Source organism: Dreissena polymorpha, chromosome 12 (genome assembly GCF_020536995.1).
Source record: "Dreissena polymorpha isolate Duluth1 chromosome 12, UMN_Dpol_1.0, whole genome shotgun sequence".
NCBI lineage: Eukaryota > Metazoa > Mollusca > Bivalvia > Myida > Dreissenidae > Dreissena > Dreissena polymorpha.
This window is the reverse complement of record NC_068366.1, coordinates 73,555,134-73,577,378: the sequence shown is the minus strand read 5'-3', so window position 1 is coordinate 73,577,378 and position 22,245 is coordinate 73,555,134. Positions and strand designations below refer to the sequence as shown.

Sequence of the window (22,245 nt, the reverse complement as noted above, 5' to 3'; positions counted from 1 at the left end):
GCCTATTTTGAAACGGTATTTTAACCGATAAATTAGTTATGAATAATAACAGCTCGAGATGAAAATTGACATATTATTCATATTTTTTATCCATGGCTAGTTAAACAGAACTAACAGATACAAAGAATGTAATATGGTGTGAGAGGAAAAAGTTTTCATAATAAAAGAAGGAATGCATGCTCTCAGTAATGGGAATAACACTATGGTCTCCCTTATACATTGCACACTATTGTATAAAAGAGGAGAGCACAGCTAATTCAGCCTGTATTGATAATCGGCCCTTCTGATTGGTCCATGCCCACCATGCAGTTTTCCTATACAGTCAGCTCAGCTGATCTCAACTTCATTTAACCGAACTATCAAAGGGGTGTATTGGGATACTGTACTGTGTTAGGACAGTTAGGTGTTGGAAAGTAATATTGTAACTGTTGATAACTGAATATACTATTATGAAGTAACAAAATATGAGATAATATTTAAATGGTTTCGTATTTGATAGAGATGGTATGGATTTTAAATACTTGGTTCAAAATAAGTGATTGTTAGTTTGAAAAATTTATAGGAAACTTCCTAGCATTATAAAACTTGAAAGGATTATCATATTAACAGTCGGATTGTTATAATGAAGGATTGGATTTTACTATAAATGGTAAATATTATTTCTTAGAAATAAGAACTGTTATGTTTGCATAAATATTAATATTATTTATTTTTTTATGTACAGTCATGTTCAAATCCTTGTTATGATAATAATATATTTTAGAAATCCTCAAGGAAATTAACAAAAAAAAAATTTCAGAGACCAGGCTTTATGTTATATTAATATGTATTTAAAGAAGAGATATTAGAATGTATATTTGTATGTTAATACAACATATAATAAACATTACAAGTTAATAAGTTGCTGTTTCATTTTTGTGTACTCTTTAAACAAACAAATCTTATATTTGATATATTATGTACATGCAAACATTGTTCAAAAACCTTTGGTAAAACTAGTACCAAGTGATAAACATTATAAATAAATACCTGAATATAAAACAACAATCCTATAAGCAAATGTTAAAAAATAAGAATATAACCTGAAAACTAAATTAAAATAAATTAGAGTTTACATTCATCAAAATAAGTCACTTTCTGTATGAATTTAAATGATACATAATAGTTTAATGCATTGTCAGCAAAGCAATTAAATGGCACTTTCTGATTACTGATTTATCAGGGTCTGAATAACAATTTTCTACATACATAATTGCATAATAATACACTTTTTTTTCAAAATCAGCGAACATGAACCAAAAATAATTGCTAACAGATGATCATGACGCAGACAATGTAACTGGATGGTGAAAATTTCATTTAGTTAAATTGAATGACAATTGCTTGGAGTATTTTGAGAAACACAATCAGTCAAACTGAAATAAGGAGGAAAACAAATAACAGGAAAATATTCGCTTAAAAAGAGGAAAAAATAGCGCATCATTCTAGAAAATATTAAATATAAGTAATAATAACCATAAGTTCCGAGAACTGAACAAGAAAACTGTTAAAGCAAGAATGTAAAGGACTTCAAAATAAACATTTAAGAAGACAATTTTATATAATTAAAAAATAATTTGACTTGAAACAATGCTATTGTTTACATTTTATGTTCAATGTAATACAATATGTGAATATGGGATGAATATTTTTACAATAAACACATGACAATTGGTAAGTGTACATGTTAACATTACATGTAATGTTTAAACAATTAATATCTCTGTATCTTGCATATACTGGTATGTTATCTGTTAGGTACACAATTTATTGGACTGTTATATTTTTCAAGTATACACAATGCACTAAGATATAAACAACACCAATAGAATATAAAATCTAATGTACAGTATCAATTCCATTTAGTTCTTTGTGAATACTTAAATCCTATGAGTAAATAAATGTACAGCTCCCAGAGGGTCTTAATAAAGACTCATGTAGCTGTAACAGTCACTTACCGTAGAATATTGCATCTGTAAATCTAGTATTCCGGATTGAATATTTGTTTGCAATAAATGTTAACAATCGTACCGACTTGAATGAAACTGTTATTAAATTTATCAATGGATTTTTTTTGGCAAATTACAAACTATGGTTTCATTTTTTCTCAAATTCAAACTGTAACTCTTCGTCTTCTATAATTGAATTTTTTTTCATTTCATGACAAAACAGACAATGGGGCTGCTATTTGAGTTTGTTCTGATTTATTCTGGAGTTTTAATGTAAATACGTCTTGATCAAATTTCAACGTTTTACTGTCTCACTGAAGGCCAACGAAAGTTTTAACAAAACATCAATTTCCTGTTTAAAATGAAAATCCCCTGTTGCTTCTTTACTATCCATAGCGGCATGTGCACTGGTTTCTCAACTAAATTATTTTCTAGTCCGGATGTCTTTTATACACGTTGCATAAAATGACATTGGACTCAACATAAGGGAAATTCCCAATGGATGCTGACATATCCAATCTGTGGACACATTTCCAGCAATGCAACACAGTATAACTGTAAAGCTATTGAAATTGAAAACACGTTTACCCGGTACTTTAAAACCAATTATTGTTGATGTGCAAGTTTATAGTGCCATCATCGCTCTGTTAATTGACATAATTAATCAACGGCTCCTGATGAAACCAATTTGCAAGTCCATTTTTTCAGGAGAATTCAACAGATCACATGACCCTAACTAGATATTGCTTTTATTCATAAAGAACTCCCTAAACTAAAAAAGTAATTCATTGCATTAGATATAAACAACGAATTGATTTGAAAACACACACTTTACATCATCGTGAAAAATTTATTGTTTAAACTAAAAACTAAAATATTAACAAATATTTGTCCTGATTGAATCAACCAAACATATTGTAAAGAGTATAATAATAATTCTTTTGCAAAATGGTGATTGTCCAACCCTTTTCTGCCTATCCTAATGCCTTTTCTCTCACAGACCTCTAAGGCTGTGACATTTCGAGCAATATTCTGACAGCAGTGTTCCTTTCAATTTACCACTTGTGGAATTTAAATGTTGACATGCCATCCAAAACTTGACACCAAAGGTCAGTGATTTATTGTTGAGGAATTTCCAGTTGAACTCTTTCGTATGATTTCCGTGGAATAAGCAGTTTGTTTCCAAATAAAAAAGGAGTCTTGCTGAATCTGGTACTTTACTATTGACAATAATTTTAGTACCTATTAACCCAAAAGTAAATTAATATAACGTTTCTTGCTAGGTTTTAAAATGCTATTTTATTGGTTAATTCTAGAAAATCAGAAAACATATAGAAGTTCGCTTGAAAAAAATTACAATTTCCATGGCCAGACTAAAAAAGGCCTAAAAAGCAAACATCATGAATATGTTTTATCCCACTTTGAGAAATGTCTGTTATGATGTGGTTTTCATTCTTGTATTTTTGCATGTTCTGGGAAAACATGACAAAGAGAGAGTTAGAAAAAAGCTTTGAAGCCTTTAAACAACATTGTGGATCCTCAGTGACATAGGTGTGACATGTAATATCACAGTTATTCTGTCTCTACAAGTTGCCTAGGAAACTCTCAGGATGGGAACAATATTGGTGTGATTAGTAATACATAATTTCAGGGGAAGTTACCAATGCACATTTGATTGTTCCATCATGGTAATTATGGGGTGTATTGTCTGCTTTTTTCCTGGTGATCATTGTTATTACACATAGTCATAATCATTGATGTGTCTGCCAGTATGATTGACAATTCCTCGCTAACAACAGAATTGTACATCTGATATTGAACGTTCACGGCTTCGGAATCGGTAGCTATTCTGTACTCCCTGGTGCTGTTTTTGGTCGGTGTATTTGGAGTGATGTGACAGCAGACGCAGTACGTCAGGCTTATATTGTGTTTTATTTCTGATACATTTGTAAAGAATAGAGAGTATTTAATATCATAAATTACTATCAGCAGAATTAAGTGTGTAAGATAAAGCTGTATTTATGGACGAGTAAGTAGAAGGTTTTATTGTAAGGAAGTTGAAATAGCAGGAGTTTGTTTTATTTCTTGCTGAGACAAGCCTTTCCGGTTTGGCCATGTTATATTTGAAGTATTGTAAAGAGTGTTTTAAGTCTATGAAATGTCTTAAAATAAACAATGTTGTTATGCTAACAATTTATTTTCGACTTTGTATGGGCATAATGATTTGTAAATCGTTTTCATAACAGAACATGTAGCACATTTCTGTGAATATAATTAGGTTTCTTTAATGAAAAAAAAGCAAGTAAATAAAAATGATTCAAAGGCGCACCATATTAAAATTAGCTGCTTATATTCAGTGTTCAAATATTTATTATTTCAATTTAATGAACATTGTTTAAGGTTTACTGTTGACATAGTACAAATATTGGCAATGCAGTACACCTGTGGCAATACTGAAATTTTCCACACCAATTTAATCCAGTGAATAATTATTTCCATTACAAAGTGCTTCTATTTGAGATGCACTCTGGGAAAAAAGGTTTGATGCATGTGCGTAGAATGTCATCCCAGATTTGCCTGTTCAGTCCTTACAGGCTAATCAGGGACGACAATTTCCACCTTTATGCTTTTATTCAATGAAAGTCTTCTCTGGGAAAATATTGAGTTTAGGCAGAAAGTATCGTCCCTGATAAGCCTGTAAGGATTGCACATGCTCGTCTGGGACAATACTTTAGGCACATGCATTAATCCTTATTTTCATATAGCGCAGCTCATTTAAAAAACTGACTTCCCACAAATTGCTGATTCAAGGGAGACTACACCATTTTTGAGACATTGTGTTTTGTTTTGTTTAATTTCATGTTTTGTGTCTGCATTATTGGGAAACTGGACATCTGATGCTTTTGAATGAGTTTGGGGGGGGGGGAATCATTTGCATATGTCACAAAAACAGTTCTAGACCACGAACATTCTCTCGCATTCGTTCTGGGAATTATTGTTTCCCCTGGTTAGAAAATTCAATTTTCCTTCCTGACAAATATACATATGTTCTGTATTGACCCACAATTCTTTGACATAAGATATGCATTTCTTAGAAGAAAATGGATATCATCGTGTGTTCACGTTTCTTTCTTAACCAGACAATTATTACAATTAAATCAGTTCAATAATTTACCTATCTTTATATTTCTACTCCTTTTAAGCACTTAGAAATATTGTTTATTATAAGTAATTGTATACTCTGTGTGATACAAGTTATGGGATTTGTGCATTATAAGTAATATAACAACACTATAGTTTTGTAACATTTAATATATGACTTGATAAATGCTTTATGTTGAGTTCTGGTGATGTTTTCCTGACATTTAAGTTGTTAGGATAAAACTGGTTAGAACATAACAGTGATTTTGACAAAATATTATGAATTTACAATGGAGTTACTTTTGTTAATTGCCTTGTTTTCAATAATTATGTGGAATTGAGTACAGACTGGAATTGAAACTTGTCATTAAACTTCTTAGTAAACACAGTGACTTTTATATATGTTTTTGTGAGTTACAGTATGTACTTTCATTTGTTTGACCTCTGAAGTCTTCTCTGGCATATTGGAATTAAAAGTTTTCTCCGTGACTGAAAATGCGACAGGGTGTCCCCAAATGAGACTGTTGACAGGCAAATAACGACTTCAGAACTTCAGTTTATTGATTCCATCATTTGTGTGTTCAGTATTTCTTACAGTTTTAGTGGGGGTAAATGTTGTTTTGGAGTTTGGATAGTTTTCTTTTAGCTACTGTACAGTGAGGTGTGTTGTCAATTGTAGGTTATATTTTTATCATAAATATCATCCCCGGTCTCATCATTTTTACCTTTGCCTCCATCAAGTTGCATTTATTATCATCAAAATTACTGCTTTAAGGATAAATGTGTAATTTTGCTAATAATTGCATTGATTCACAGTCATTAGTAATTCTCTTTTATTATTAACATTATTAAAATTGTTAAAAAGGAAATTAAATTGCAATTATTCTTATCAGATCTAATGTTTATTTAAAAAACAAACACCAACATTATCTAAAGATCTTGTATTAGCTGTCATGTTTTTATCAATGAATGAATGAACAAATAAATCTCTTTCAGCGCCTTAATGATAAACAGTTTAAGTATTGTCTTAAAACTTTATTGAATGGGATAGTTATCATTTTAAGACATTGTGGGTCAAACAAAACACCAAAACAGGCAAGATAGGGTGCTGATTGATGCCTTTGTCATCACAAACACTTGAGAAATAGAAGTCTGATAGATTATCCTTGCCTGTTATTAGTGTTATCATTCAATCATAACAGATTAGCTGTGATTATGGATTCGTTGAATGAAACCACTTGAGATGTAGTTGAGAATATTTCTGCCGTTTATTGGATTACCTACATTAAACAATGCATTAGTTCGGAAGTTATGTGTGGCTAATAGAAAGATTAAAGGTTAAATTGGTCTATTACGGTCAGTTTGAATGTGTTATAGAATTTGGAGATTAATGCTGACAAAAGCATTTTCTTTCTTCTGTTAAGACATTGTTCTGAGCCTTTTGTGGATTGGAATTATTTTGAATTCACATCTATGTTAAAAAAGGATTGCCCATTGGGAAAAATGTTTCAGTTTGTGTCAAATGTAACAATTGTTTTGATTGCTCCTTGTGCCTTTTAGTTTCTTGTTCCACTTTTGGACCAAATGGTGAATGGCAGGCTTTAGCTTGCATCAATACCTGTATTTAAGCCGCGCTCTGAGAAAACTGGGCATAATGCAAATGCATGTGCGTAAAGTGTCCTCCTAGATTAGCCTGTGCAGTCCGCACATTATTTTTGTATTAAATTGCTTGCCAGCTAAAAATACGTTCATCTTAATGTAAGTTATTATACAAATTTAATTATGATATTGTTCGCATGTTTTTGATGGTATGCAGCCAAATGAATGAAACAGTTTAAAAAAAGTATAAATACATAAATTAAAGTGTGTTTTCGTATGTATCGAAATGTATTATTCCGCTTAATGGGTTTTTAATACAGTCTTCAAATTCAAAGCTATTGGGATTCCTATGCGTTTTGAAAAGACATATTCTTGTAGATTAAATGGATATGTTTGACAGATAAATTGAACACTATTTACTCTTTAAATAGAATGAAATGATATCGAGAAATTGCTTAGGCATATTGAATGGGATAAATAACGCCTTATATGATTGAGTTTGTAATATTAAATTTTAGGTTTTGAAATCATATGAAAATACTTGGTCATGAAATTGTTTGTTTGCTTAGTCATATTTAACTCTTTTCAAACACACTGGAAAAGGAAATGGTATGAAATCACTTGCTGAAAATGCAATCATTTTTGCAATGATAAAAGCATATGCATGTTGAATATCATATTTAGGCCACGACTTTTTTTTTTATTGGTTTACAAAAATTATTTTGAAAATGGTCCATCGGGCGGTCGAAAAAAAAAACAAAAAAAAAAACATCATTTGAAAAATAAGTTAATACTAATAACATCAGAACAAAGACATCATATCTTTTATAACCTTAACACAGAGACGAAAAATCAAATTATGCAATGAAACACATCTATATCTTCAAATGAAATGAGTCACCTAAAAGCACCTTTTGTAACATCAGGCAATTTTAAACACTCCATTAAATGACATGCGTTCTTCTCCCATTAAAACGAAAACTGCGCTTCATTTCCGTAATTCGATGCGCACCATTACGCAATGCGATGCCCGTTGCATAAATCTTATATAAGATAAACTACTCATACACAAAGTATGTGTTTGCTCTTATTTGACTTATGACATCGTCCATGAAAAAAAAAATCGAGGTAGATCGATCCCTGCGTCGTCGCGGTAATGTTTGTTAAAGTTGTTGTTGTCATGAAAACTCGTTGATTTACAACGCAAAACGTCTTATTTGAACTGACGCGAATTAATACAATCATATTTGTCAACTTGGCTTTTGCTTTATTTTGATAATTTAATCCAAAGTTTAATGTTAGCAAGTGTTTTTACTGGAATTGTAAACAAGGAGCCAGCTAAAGTCTTCGGAAAATGTGCAGTCTGTGTGAATTGACAGTTTGACGTCATCAAAGGAAAGCCGCTTGCTGTCTGAAGCAATAAAGCGACAAATTTCGCGCCGACAAAATTGGCTTCCTTTGTCTAGCAATCAACATGCCGAACCAATCGTGCGTTTGTTTCTCAATTGCAATCCTCCAATTTAATAATAGCACGTGCATAGCTTCGCCTTCGAATCTTTTGCAGAGAACGGAGGCGGAGTTTAACGGTTAATTGAGCTAGTATTTTACGCAAGTTGAGTTCCGATTTGCCGAAATTACTCGGCCCTAAGCATTAAAACGACAAATACATTTCACTCTGGATCAGCAGACGATTTATTTCATAAATCAATCTCTGGGTTAATGGTCGCCATCTTTCGAACTACTTTCAAAAGAACAACAACAACAATAACAGTAGAAGACATGTTTAATTGCGAAAAGTTGAAAAATTTAGTACATGTGTCACGGTTGTTGAGTGAAATAGTGTTATTTTCAACTGTGTATGAAGCATGTGAACTGGTAGTGAAATAACCGAATTGTTGGTGGAAATGGAATTTAGAAATATATCTAATAATTCATCATCGTGTAGAATTATCATCAGCATCATTTCTGTGGAACATTGCACTATTCAAAATACAAGTGTTTCATAGATATGGTGCTTTTGACATAGTTCACTAACCATCAAGACTGAAATGATTCATGCACACAGGTAAAGTAAATAATTGAATTTGTGCAGAATGTTTATTTTTTACAAATTATTATTTAATTTGACCAATTTATTTTAGATTGAGTGCACTGAAACTCAAAGTCTAAAGCTTAGTAAAACACTTAAGCCAGTTTTCTGAGAAGAAACAATACTTGTTCAGAGTATAGCAGGCTCATGCGGCCTCTTTTTTATTTATTTTGCCTCGGCCTTTAACCTGGGTCGCTTTGATTTCAGGTGTTTAGCCCCCATATCAACAAGGCTCTTGACCCTATATGAAGTTATTCATATTGTTTACAGATTTTGAGAACCCTCACTCGGTGCCAGTGGGGATAAAACAGGGACCTTCTTATAGCTAGATGAATGCATCAAATATGCCAGCAACACTTTATAATCAATAACTTTATAATTGATGATTCTGCTCATTTAACTACATTACTAATTTACCAAAACAATGTGAAACACATTTTTATGCCCCCATAGGAGGGCATATAGTGATCGCACTGTCCATCTGTCTATCCGTCACACTTTGCATTTAGGTTTCAAAAAAATGCTCATAACTTCTATGTCGCTTCAGATGTAACATTCATATTTGGTATGCATGTGTATATGGACAAGGCCTTCCCATACACACACAAATTTTGACCCCTTTGACCTTGAACTTAGGGTCGGCGTTTAGGTTTTGAAAAATGCTCATAACTTCTATTAAAGCGTTTATCGGGGGCGTATGTCATCCTACGGAGACAGCACTTGTTTTTGCTACTGTCCTCTGCACAAACCATGATATAACTGCATATATGCATCCAACCAAATCAGTAAAACTATTTGTCACTTAATTACAGTAAACTTATTGCATGTTAACTTTTCAACAATATATACATACATGTATATATAATTATATATAACAGATCTTGAAAAAAACACACATCAAACTTCAAATTGTTTTAGTAAATTATAGGCTTTACTTGGTATTGTGACATTGACACCACTCATGCATGCGACTATACAATTATACAACTATGGAACACATTATTTATGAGAAATTCCAATACATCAACACATCGTCTCAGATTTAAGGCAGATAATCTAGTGCTTTTTTGCTGCCATTTTTACTATTACACATATTTTCATTTTATGTTATGATGCATTGATCTTGTTTCTAAATTAACCAAGCAATCATGTTAAACTTTTGAAGAAAGATGTTGTCTGATAAATATAGAAAATATAATCACTACAAAGTGAACAAAATTCAGTTGACTACTGTGACCAACAAAGATTTGCCAAAGAGCAATTCAGATCATGATTTAAATTAAATACAAGTAATATGAAAGTCTGCCTATTGGATCCCAGTTAAGACTTATTTGTCAAATCTGCACATTGATTTTCCCTTAGCCATGTAGAATTGGGGACTAAATACCATCAAGTCATGTAAAAAGGAGCAGGGTATAGCACGCTGCTATTGATCTCTTGAGCTTTCACATGAATTTTACGGGCAATTTTCATACAACAAATGATATTATATAGTGTAATGATAAAGCATTATGAGCACAAATTATATCTCTTACTAGTGGTGCAAAAATCTATTAAGTGTCACATTTCAAAAGAAAATTTATATAAAAAGGTATTATTAATTGTTAAAACGTTATAAAAGGTTATTTCAATTCACTAAAGCATTTAATTACAAGAACAAGTGCATTTTATGTCCATTACAATACATGTAACAGTATTGGCATTGTATTTATCTGCATTTGATGTATTTAATACACTTAAAAATGCAGACAAGACACACTTCTAACAGAAACAAATGTATTTTTGTCTGCATTTTTCCAGCATTAATACTCTTCAAGTGTATTTTTTATCATCCCAAATACACTTTACCAGGAAAAAGGTATGTTAAAATGCATTTTTAGTTTGTTTTAAGTATATTTTCAAATGCATTAAGACACTCTTTTCTTTTGCAAAAAATGTTGAACAAAAACTTGAAAATATTTAATATACTAAAGTGTTGTAATACTTAAAGTTTTGTATGAGCATCAAACACAGTGTCAAATTCATACCAGTGCCTATTTAGTAGCAGTAGGCCTTATATGGTCTACTTGTGGTAGAAATAATGCATTTTGTATAATACAACATACATAAATTAAAAAATATAGCTGCCCATACAGTTCAATACAATGTTCAATTAACTACACTATGCAAAGTTGAAATATGACATCAAGCTTGGAATAATCTTTTCAATAATGAATAATATGCTGTTTCAATTTATAAGTGAAATAGACACTTGCATATAAAAACTGATTTTACATCAAAACTAAATGTTTAATTTGATTTTTAGCTCCACTGGCCAAAGCTCATGTGTCCATCGTGCATCCATGCATAAACTTTTCCTTTAAACATCTTCTCCTAAACTACTGGTCCAATTTCTTAGGAATGTTCCTGGGGTGAACCTCTTTCAAATTTGTTCAAATTATGCCCCTGGGGTCAAATTTGACTCTGCCCTGGGGGTCACAAAATTGAAAATTTGCTTAAATAAGGCCTATTTTGTGAAAACTTTCAAAATCTCCCGTCCATAACCATTGGGCCTAGGGCTATCAAATTTGGTATGTAGAGACATCTAATAGTCCTCTACCAAATTTGTTCAAATTATACCCCTGGGGTCAAATTTGACCCTGCCCCGGGGGTCACAAAATTGAACATATGCTTATATAGGGTATATTTTGTGAAAACTTTACAAATCTTCTCGTCCATAACCATTGGGCCTAGGGCTACCAAATTTGGTATGTAGTGGCATCTTATAATCCTCTACCAAGTTTGTTCAAATTATGCCCCTGGGGTCAAGTTTGACCCTGCCCCGAGGGTCACAAAATTGAACATATGCTTATATAAGGCCTATTTTGTGAAAACTTCAAAAAAATTCTTGTCCATAACAATCCGGCCTAGGGCTATCAAATTTGGTATATAGTGACATCTAATAGTCCTCTACCAAATTTGTTCAAAATTAATCCCTAGGGTCAAATTTTACCCTGCCCCGGGGGTCACAAAATTGAACATATGCTTATATAATGCCTATTGTGATAACTTTAAAAAAATCTTGTCCATAACCATAAGGCCTAGGGCACCACAATTTGGTATGTAGAGACATTGTATAGTCCTCTACTTAGTTTGTTCAAATTATGCCCCAGGGGTCAAATTTGACCCTGCCCCGGGGGCCACAAAATCAATTATATGCTTATATAGTGCCTAATTTGTGAAAATTTTAAAACTCTTCTTGTCCTTAACCATAAGGCATAGGGCTACCAAATTTGGTATGTAGTGACATGTTATAGTTCTCTACCAAGTTTGTTCAAATTATGCCCCTTGGGTCAAATTTGACCCTGCCCGGGGTCACAAAACTGAACATACACTTAGATGGGGCCTATTTTGTGAAAACTTTAAAAATCTTGTTGTCCATAACCATTGGGCCTAGGGCTACCAAATTTGGTATGTAGTGACATCTTATAAACCTCTACCAAATTTGTTCAAATAATGCCTCTGGGGTCAACTTTGACCCTGCCCGGGGGGGGGTCACAAAATTGAATAAACGCTTTTAAAGTGCCTATTTTGTGAAATCTTTAAAAATCTTCTTGTCGAAAACCATTTGGACTATGGCTACCAAATTTGGTATGCAGTAACATCTTATAGTCCTCTACCAAGTTTGTTCAAATTATGCCTTTTGGGTCAAATTTGATCCTGAACCGCATGTCACAAAATTGAACATTATATACGCTTATATCTTGCTTATTTTGTGAAAACTTAAAAAATATTCTTGTCCTTAACTCTAGGACCTAGGGCTACCACATTTTGTATGTAGTGAGATATAGTAGTCCTCTACAAAGTTTTCTCAAATTATGCCCCTGGGGTTAAATTTGACCCAGCCCAGAAGGTCACAAAAGTGTACATGTGCTTAAATAGGGCCTATATTTAAGTATTTGCACATGCAGAGAAATTTGTTTCAGCCTTTTTTCAGCAGTGGAGCGATACAGGGCCATCATGGCCCTCTTGTTTAAATACTCAAAAAATGAAACCGGTTTCATGCTTGCATGAACACAGTTTATAAATGCTGTCAGAATTATAAAATATGTAAGTACTATAAATACAAATGCCAGGGAAAAGTGCTTTTTGTACTAAAAAATTTGAATGAATATTACAATAATACATTCTGAATACTTTAGTATGTAATAAACAGTTTTGTCTGAGAAAATCACTAAATTTTATATATTTATTCAAATTCACATAAATCATATTTCAAAAACACATAATTACTTCAAATCCTTTCACACAATACTGAAAAAAATGCACAGTTTCTGATTGTTATTGATTCTTTATTAATTTATACATGTACCATTTTTTCATCTTGATGCATCCTCAATTGTATAATGCTCTGGAGGTCACTGGTGTGATCCCCAGTGTGGGAGCATTCTTAAGAAATCTCCAAGAGACACCCAAGTACTGGTTCTAGGCCCAGGAAACGAACTCAAGAGCATTTCACATACATGTACGTAGTTAGTACTTTAAATTTAATCGAACTAAAAATGGGTTAAAACTAACAACTGAAACCCTTATTAATACATTTTATTTTGAATCAAGCAAATGTGCAAATTCATTAAAAATAATGAGTAAAATTTAAAAATTCTACTTTAAAGTAATCATGATAATTTAGATCTTCAGAATATTTAATGATGATAATGATACAATTATATATTCCCTAAATGATAAAAATAAAACATGTAATGTTAATTTATGAAAAAAAAACGTTTTAATTTTATCAATATCATGGTAATTACAACTAGATACAGGCAATTAGATCAGAAACGTGCATTAATTATATTAATGAACAACCCAGACATTTGTAGTGATTTATGGTCACTATTTGATTAACGTTCTATACATGACCTGTCATAAAAGGTATTTTTTAGCCAGTATTACAATCGGCAATGATAGTCTGTATTGCATACATATTCCAACGTCTATTATCGATTCGCTTCCTCAAACTGAACAAATATTTAATGTTTACATCGCGAAACGTAATGCATCCAGTTTCACTTTCGGTTTGGTTGGTTTTGTAAACACCGTAATTTCATCTTAAAAATTGGATGATAGGGTGATTAAATAATAATGGAAAAGTAAATCACTTGGATAATAGGTCAAAATGCAACACAAATGAACGTTAATAGTGCTATTAATATCAAAGTTTCGGTAAAAAGTTTGGCGCTAGTTCAACGCGCATCGTATACAGCCTCATAACAATAGACTGACAACCTTTTGGGTAGTAAAGTAGTAATACAAGGCAATATGGCGACCGTTAGCCACGAGGCCTATCTTACGGAGGAATCCGAGATAGCCGATGTATCACGATTGAAATACATTTATCAATGATTTTCCGAGATATACCGATTTGTTCCGATTTCCAAACTTTCTGCACAGTTCCTATAAACTATGGCGGACGTGTTTACAAAATTCCTAAACACATATATCGTAAATAATGGCAGTGTTTTATTGGATTATTTATACTTATTATCAAATTGCAAGGTAATACTTTTTTATCTACTATAATATCGGTTTTGTTTAATATAATAAACATGTTAAACAATATAGTTGCGTCACAGACTCGGAAATAAATTTTGATGCGGTCGACATTTTACTGACGCTGATTTTCCTATTGTCTGTAATTAAATAAATTTTGAGAAGTGCCCATAAAAGGACTGGTACATACTGTGTCACATTGAAAAATATCCCGATCTCTGTAATATATGTGAACCAATCGTTGATTGTACTTACTTGATTTTATTCGCAACCGTACTCAAACCGGATCGTTTTTTTCTCGTTTCGCTCGTTTTTCAGTGCGGTCGGGAATAAAATATATAAAAAAAGACGATTTTCCGATTTTATTTTTTTTCCCATTTTCCAAAAATTAGGGTCGGCGGTTTTGTAAACCAAGAAATATAAAAGTCGTGGCCTTATGATTATTTTATGATATTTAAATGAAATTGTGTTGATCAATTATGGACTAGTTTAAAAGAAATCTTGAGATATTGTGGCTTGGATAGTGTTCGAGCTTTACATACTTTTGGAGCCATATTTATCAAAAAACGATGTACACACACACTCGCAAGTTTTAAATATGAACAGAAATTATTGTGTTGTCATTATAGTATTCAAAAGTTCTTTTTAGTTAATGACTTTAAAATTTGTAAAATAAATAAACAACGTCTTTAATAATCTTGAAGCCGGCCATACCATTACAATTATAGTGTGTACATAAAATCAGTACAGTAAAACTTTACAAGAATTGTCCTTGTTCAGCTTCTAAAGTCATGTACATGTTCAAAAATGATTGTATAAATGGTGAGCATGTAATTATGAACAGTTTCTTTAATTAGTCATTGTGAAATCTGGTTGTCATGTTCAAAGTGCCAGAACATCCAAAACAAACCATTTATACTGCTCATTAATTTGTAACTGCAAATTGGACTGACAAAGGGGGCGGGCTTTCAGAGAATGGGTTGGGTAGAAGGGAGGCTCATATTTCAAATGTTTCAAGTGTTTTATTGACAAGGGACATTGATGGATCAACACATGGCTGGGGGCACCTTTACCTCTTTTACCTATGTAAGAACTTTGATGGCTTGTCAGTTGTGTTCTGTGCCTTAGCAAGACAATAATAGATTCTTGTTTTTCAATTAAACAAACTTGTGTATTTTATCAATAAGTGTTTGGTTGACAGCGCGGTTTACAAGGTTTGCTCAAGTTGGCTGTGAAATTGGATTATTTAAGTGATTAAAATGTTTTAGAATATTTTCGGACATTGAACTTAACCTCAAGTGGTCACCTTTGATTGCAAAATTGGACATTAATACATCAAAGGATGTCTTGAATGGATGTTTAATTTCTTTGCATGAGGTATGTTTGTTTACACTTATACATGGGGTTTACATAAATTTATTTTTGATTATTTCGTTGTTGTTATACAAGGTTTATCGTGTTTCAATTATCTCATTCTTTTCTTATAGAAAAGCCTTAAATAATGTAACAAAATCTTGAAGGATATACTTTATTTTATCATGATTATAAAACATGCATATCCATATTATTATGCAGTGCCATGATGAACAGTTTCTTGATTCAATTTGGAATAATTTGAAGGTTACTACATACGATCAGCACAATTATGCATTAAAACCCTTTTATATTTTATTCAAACTTGGAAGCTTTGATGTGTCAGGTCATCCTTAAGTTCTTAATTTCATACGGTTTTGTTAATCAGAAATATTGTTTTTAATTATTGTCTATCATTGTTTCTGAACAAAGTATTATAATCAACTATAGAAAATCTATATTCAGAAGATCTTGAACAAGAAAATATGCTGAACACACAAGTGTTAACAGATGCAGCAGTGGTGGCAGAATTTGGCACTAAATGCAAAGTCAATATTGATTCAAAACTGACATGCCCATCTTCTTACTGTTGCTTCCTAATTGTCTTTGGGCTGAACTGTCCCTTGGGTACAATTAATTATGCAATCAATATGGTCTGCTGCTTCTTTTTGATGGACTAAATGGAGATATTTTTGTTTAGGTTTGTGGGTGATACACATTTCCAGAAAGTGTTGACACTTTTGGATATGCAATGTAAATATGCAGCATTTATGGTATAAAGTTCTAGCCAGGTAACGCATGAAATTATATTGATTCATATGCCTTTCGAAATAATATAAAATCAACATTGTGATCAAAAAATAATATTGCAATTAAATTTAATAGTATGATTATAAGGTCAGTAAAATTTTATGTGGATGATTAATGAAATTTTTTTTAAATTTAATTACAAAGTTTCAGATCAATAAATATTATTCGACGAACAATGCAACTTAAAAATAAACTGCATCAATTTCTTTGATTTATTAGGCTCAAGCGTAGTCTATATCATGGACTAATTATCCTTTTGTACAGTTTTATTGTCTATAATTTAGCTAGATAACCCAAATGTTTTTGTCCCAATGCTGTTTGCAATGGCGATCATGACGGATGGCTAGGGTGATAGTGGTATGACATTGGTGGCTTTGTCCTGAGGACATCATGATATAAAATTATGGTGTTGGTTTCACAGGAGGTGGGAAAGTTATGAGATAATTGATGATTTTAAGACTGTCACAACACCTGACTGACTGACAGGCTGCTATAGGTAAGTTTAAGTGGCTTGGAGTTGAGGGCATCAAAAAAGGAATGTGTCAGGTCAGGTTATTACATTTTAGGTCATTTTTTGCATTATTAAGTATTAATGAGCTAATCGGATCTTGTGAATTAACGTCCCTAAATGTTTTGGGTGCATGGGAGTTGCAATTTGGACCAAAGTGGTTTGATTCCTTAATTTGTGATGAAAATGGTTAAAAGAATCTGGTAAAATATACTTCTGGATATTGCAAAACAAATCTGTAAAGAAATTTTGATATCACTATCTTTGAATAATTATGAAATGCAATTTAGTGTTTCGTGTAATTCCAAGAGCATTTTTTACGAGCACTGCAGATTGTAGACATAATTCATTTACGGAATTCCATTCCAATATGTTTTTACAGTGTTTTTCTGAATACATGTAATGGCTGATTTAAACATTAAAATTTCAGTGCACAAATTATTATGGAAATATTTGGTACTGCACTTTTAAGATGAAGTATGCTTCAACCTAATTATCATGTTTATTGTTCTGAGATTGAACAGAAAAAACTAATTTTCAATTGATTAATTACCCTCCAGGAATTCTAATGATTTTTCAAAAAATGAATTGAGTAAAATAAGAAAGGGAAATTGTGTGCTATTAATGTGACATTCACTTAAAATATGTTTAAATAACAGGATCTACTGCTGAAAATTGCACTATAATTGCTATATTGTCAAAATCAGTGAAGAACATACAGTACAGCCAAAGCGGCACAAACATAATCTGCGGCTACGCCACGGCCAGATTATTAGTCCGCGGCAGCCGAATCGTGTGTTCACGCGGCGTATAGCCGTGGCACTCGGCATCGATCCGCGCAATGACGCCGAGTCTGTATTAACCCCGCGTACTTTCGCGGAGTAAATCCGCCGCATACGTACGCGGCGGATCGAGTGAAAAGATATCCACCTACATGTACATACATGTATGTGTAGCGTAGAATTAATTACGCGCAACTGTTTATGTTTCGTTCGATTATCATTATTATATTTGTAATCCGAAACACACTTCAGAATTTTAATGCTAACGCGTCCTTTGGCAAATTCTAGCGTCAAATAAACAGTGCTGAAATATCCTTTGTTTCATAAAAAGCGCGCGAAAATTATGCAGACATGTAGAACGTCGTTTGGAAAGTTTGGGTGTATTTTGTGTTGTATAAATACATGAACATCACGTCAGGCGTAAATCGCGTGTTCAGTGGAGAAAAAAAACGCCCCGATTAGACGTTATTTCATCATCTCTATAAATAGTAACAAATGCCCAAATGTATTTGATACTTAAGGAAATATCGAGAATGTTTGTGTATCGTAAATATTTACCAGCATTTGCTTTAAAACTGGAATATACGGGATTATCGGGTAATTAGTAGCGATATTAACTGTATAATATGAACAAAATAAAACGTGTTTATATACGCATATTCAAACAATAGTTGTAATAAGCTGATAATTAACAAAACTACAAATACGTCGTCACTGTCTTGATTATTGATGTGGCTTCAAACTGCTAATTTTCTCAGCTAAAATATAATAGCGGAATCAACATGCAATTAATTTATAAATCCACCATATGCTGGATCCTTGACCACTTGTATGTGCGAAAACATAATTACGTGACCTTGTTTATGTGTGAAATACATACGCTACGGGCGGGAAACAAACTTAATAATTGGCCAGACACATTAACTATGCCAGGGTTCGCACAGGGCTTGAAAAGTGCTTGAAAACGAGTCCAAGGCTTGAAAAGCCCTTGAACAAAGGTTGGCCTTGAAAAAGTGCTTGAAAAGGGCTTATTTCATGTAAAAAAGCCTTGAAAATGTTTATTTATGCTCAAAATTACTTTTATCATCGCTTTAATTATTTTACTTAAATCGCTCTTAAGGGAAATATTATGAAAATTTATCACAAATTCCTTCGCGCAAAAAAGTTGAATACGAAATATAAGTTTCGTACACTATTTAGTACGAAACGTTATGTGTACACGTCACAGATTATGTGTACTACGTCAGAGGTTCTCCATTGTGATCAATTTTTGCGAGTGAAAACGCAGGGATGGGGAAGTGTCGTTTCAAACCAGGGTGGTTAACTGAATAAGAGGAGAGAGCTGGAAGAACTGGAAAAGGAAATCAATTCTGTTAAAGACAAAATGTTATAGTAACTGACTGCTGTTCAAATGTAATGAACTAGTCTGTTTGATGTGAGCATAGAAAAAGACAATGTGTTTGTTTGTAATAACTTTTAAAAGTAAATACAGTACAGCCAATACGGAACAAACGTATTTCGCGATCTGCGGCGGCAAGGCGAAACGAGTCGATGCCGCGTCAGTCGTTGAAGCCGCGTCAGTATGCGGTGGCAAGTCGCATATCGCCGCGAAACTTTGCATCTGTCCGCCCAGGCATGCCGCGATGCGCGACATGATGCCGACTCGATGCGCATCATGAAATAAAAAATCTTTTTAAAATTTTTAGTTACATGTAGTTAACAAATTTTGAAAGAACAATTATAATAATAATAAAAATCATAATAAGTTTATTGTGCATATATTTATTGTGTGTATTAGCATATACATGTAAGTATAGTTAATGTGTCTGGCCAATTAAGTTTGTTTCCCGCCCGTAGTGTATGTATTTCACACATAAACAATGTCACGTAATTATTTTTCGCACATACAAGTGGTCAAGGCTCCAGCATATGGTGGATTTATAAATTATTTGCATGTTGATTTTGCTATTATATTTGAGCTGAGAAAATAAGCAGTTTGAAGCCACATCAATAATCAAGACGGTGACGACGTATTTGTTGTTTTGTTAATTATCAGCTTATTATAACTATTGTTTGAATATGTGTATGTAAACACGTTTTATTTTGTTCATATAATACAGTTAATATCGCTACTAATTTCCCGATAATTCTGTATATTCCAGTTTTAAAGCAAATGCTGGTAAATATTTACGATACACAAACATTCTCGATATTTCCTTAAGTGTCAAATACATTTTGGCACGTGTTACTATTTATAGAGATGATGAAATAACGTCTAATCGGGGCTTTTTTTTTTCAACTGAACACGCGATTTACGCGTGACGTGATGTTCATGTATTTATACAACACAAAATACACCCAAACTTTCCAAACGACGTTCTACATGTCTGCATAATTTTCGCGCGCTTTTTATGAAACAAAGGATATTTTAGCACTGTTTATTTGACGCTAGAATTTGCCAAAGGTCGCGTTAGTATTAAAATTCGGAAGTGTGTTTCGGATTACAAATTTAATAATGATAATCGAACGAAACATTAACAGTTGCGCGTAATTAATTCTACGTTTCACATACATGTATGTACATGTAGGTGGATATCTTTTCACTCGATCCGCCGCGTACGTATGCGGCGGATTTACTCCGCGAAAGTACGTGAGGTTAATACAGACTCGGCGTCGTTGCCCGGATTGATGCCGATTGCCATGGCAATACGCCGCGTGAACACGATTCGGCGCACGCGTACTAATAATCTGGCCGTGGCGTAGCCGCGGATTATGTTTGTGCCGCGTTGGCTGTACTGTACATATGTGAGACTCATTGAGTTAAGGATGGATAACCTGTATTTCTATGTAATAACTTGAAATAACATGTATGAGTTATTGTGGAATAAGTGTAATGTGTTTGAGCAAATAAAAAATGATATTTACTATGTAAATCTGGTTTGAAAATGCAGTTTTTAAAGGAAACTAACATGCGTTTCTCGGCATTGAAAATGAAAATTTGGCCTTGAAAAGTCCTTGAAAAGTGCTTGAATTTAGGTTTGAGATTTCTGTTTGAACCATGTATGCTTACATGTATATGCTAATACAATCTGCGCACAATAAATGTATTATGATTTTAATTATTATTATAATTGTTCTTTCAAAATTTGTTAACTACATGTAACTCATAATTAAAAAAAAAAATATTTCATGATCGCATCGACTCGGCATCATGTCGCGGACCGCGGCATGCCTCGGCGGACAGATGCGAAGTTTCGCGGCGAAATGCGACTTGCCGCCGCATACTGACGCGGCTTCAACGACTGACGCGGCATCGACTCGTTTCGCCTTGCCGCCGCGGATCGCGAAATACGTTTGTTCCGCTTTGCCTGTACTGTACTGGTGTTCCCAAAACTTCGGTGTATACTTTATCTACTTTAATTAAATTACTATAGCTTCCTCATATCTTATGTGCTAGTGTGGAATTATCTTGCCAGTTTTTATATAACCAGTAAATTATGTGATGTTTTTTTTATGACTAAGGAATTCGTTCAAGAATGACAGTTGTTTCAGCGCTCATAATAACCATGATTGTAAAATTTAAGTTAAAACTTAATAATGGTGATTTAAGAGAAATCAATATAATGAACAAGGCATTTAGACAATTATGCAAGTGTAATTGGCGAAAAGTGTTGTTTTAAGTGGTATTAATGTTCTCAAATGTGTGAAAGAATAGTAAAAATCTTCTTCCATCTTAGAGACCATGGAGACATGCTCCAAAACATTTTAATTGAATTTAAATGAATTTAAATGACTTTGCCCACAATAAATATTCACTAGAAGAATATTTTCTGAAGTCTTTGCTTCATAATATACAACATATATTTCAGTTATTAATTGTAATTGGGAAAATTAAATGCACAACTAAAGGATAGGTACTGGAATTAAATGAAAATGTATGAACAGAAACTCTGTATTACTGAAAAAACTAAATGCAATTAAGGGTTAAAAGCATGATCCAGACTGAATGTACATAAACCATTCTTCATGAATTCCTATAAAAACTAAACTGTCATTTAAAAAAAATCATGTAATCAGCAAATCTTTAAGGGATTTGTATAAATGGAAATGAGGTGCCAGGACTAAGCGACCCTGACACTAAGCTGTAACCACCTTTACCGCCTCCTATAGGTGGTGCTAATTATTGAAATAATTGTGAGATAATGAACCATATAATAAAAGGTATACAATAGCACTGAAGCACACCGAGTGGTAATGAAGTGATTGATAATGGCATCTATTGATCTTTTATCATTTGATTGCCTGGCATATATTGATGATAGGCAGCAGATAGATTCCAGTCCTGCAACTCAATGGGGCTTAGAGAACCATTTAAAGGAAATATAGAAGAGATTGCTGCTGACCAGCTGGTGTGGTGGTGTTGTATGTGCAACAGTAATTGTT

The 22,245-nt window shown here is 32.9% G+C and overlaps 1 protein-coding gene across 4 annotated transcripts in view; it reads left to right on the top strand.

Annotated features, from left to right (window-relative positions):
- Positions 1-22,245, top strand: part of LOC127853093 (roundabout homolog 1-like) — a 117,505-nt gene that overhangs the window by 49,169 nt on the left and 46,091 nt on the right. For 2 of the 4 annotated variants that reach the window (XM_052387295.1, XM_052387292.1), the window contains exon 1: positions 335-649. The exons of 1 other annotated variant lie outside the window; for it this stretch is intronic. The gene's annotated coding sequence lies outside the window, so the exon portion shown is untranslated. Of the gene's footprint in view, positions 1-334; positions 650-15,401; positions 15,727-22,245 lie in introns of those variants that run through there. One more of the 4 variants, XM_052387294.1, reaches the window with a different exon arrangement.